The following is a 1,425-nucleotide window of genomic DNA, read 5'->3' as shown; positions in this document are numbered from 1 at the left end:
CCTTCTCTACTCAGATGACCTCCCAAGGCTGAATGGACCCTGTTCCAGAACTCGTACTACTTTTCCAATTTTTTTTACAGAGCCGGGAATCGAACCTGAGCCTCCCGGGGTAGCAGCTAATCACACTAACCACTACACCACAGAGGTGGACGTTATAGTCTTTCTAAGTGTTACATTTCGTGTCTCCTACGGATTGAAGAACTTCAAGTTGTATTAACTAAGTCGATAGTGAAAAAATATGGCTTTCTTCTTAACAAAATATAATAGGAACGCAAAGATGAAATGGCTTCATAAAGTAATGGATGTAGCATGTAATGTGAGTACGATACTTTCTGACTGGGGAAAGCTGTAATTGCACCTATTTACAAGCAAGGGAATAGAAAGGATTTAACAGCTACTGAGGTAATTTATTGATCGGTATACCTGGCAAGATTCCACAGACATTTTATAGAACAGAGTGCGATCGATGGTGGAGAGTAAGTTGAGTGAAAACCAGCAGCGGTATCAAGACGAGGTTTCCCGTATAGCCTACATCAAGTAATTGAAAAATGCTATGAGAAGAATCTTCATGTATCGTAGATCTAGAACGGGCAAATGGCAGAGTACCAAGGGGAAAGATTTTAGCCTTATGGTATTACGGCTGGTTGTTACAGAAAGTCAAAGGTATTTCTGTTAAAATTTGCTTCAGTGAGAATTGATGGTAGAATGAATTCTTGGTTCAAAGTAGTCAAACGGCTTTGAAAGGACTTTATTCTTTCAACTTTGTTGCTCGTAGCGCACTGGATGGATATGTATACGCAATTAGGTCCGTGCTGATGACTTGGTATTAATGGCAGGCTATGCTGAAAGCCTGCAGTCAATTATCTTTGAAAACCTAGCAACTTCAATCAGTCACTACTGATCTGTATTTAGGCCAGACGCCTAGGTGGCAGGTTCCCTATCTATTGTTTTCCTAGACTGTTCTTAAATGATTGCAAAGAAATTCGAAATTTATTGAACATCTCCCTTGGTAAGTTGTTCCAATCCCTAAATCCCCTTCCTATAAACGAATATTTGCCCAATTTGTATTCTTGAATTCCAACTTTATCTTGATATTCTATCCTTCCAGTCTATGATTTTGGGCGTCGGCTATAACCGCAGCGTCGTAAACGGGTGATCCCCGGTGATATTTCGAAAAAAAACTAATCTTAAATTAATAAGCAGGAAGGATAAAAGACAAATAATAATACAAATATTATTAATGAGAACGCTTTTTCAAACAAATGTATTTAAAATCTTCGGCAAAACGATAACGAAAAATAACATGAAAATACTAAAAGAATAAAGAATTGTTACTCAACTCTCACTAGGTGAACTGAAACCCATTAATTATTCATCAATGTTACAAAATCGGTTATATCCTCCGAATGTTATCTTCCAATAAAC

The sequence above is a fragment of the Anabrus simplex genome, chromosome 3 (genome assembly GCF_040414725.1).
Source record: "Anabrus simplex isolate iqAnaSimp1 chromosome 3, ASM4041472v1, whole genome shotgun sequence".
Taxonomy (NCBI): Eukaryota; Metazoa; Arthropoda; class Insecta; order Orthoptera; family Tettigoniidae; genus Anabrus; species Anabrus simplex.
The sequence above is the reverse complement of the archived record's forward strand: the minus strand, read 5'-3'. Positions refer to the sequence as shown.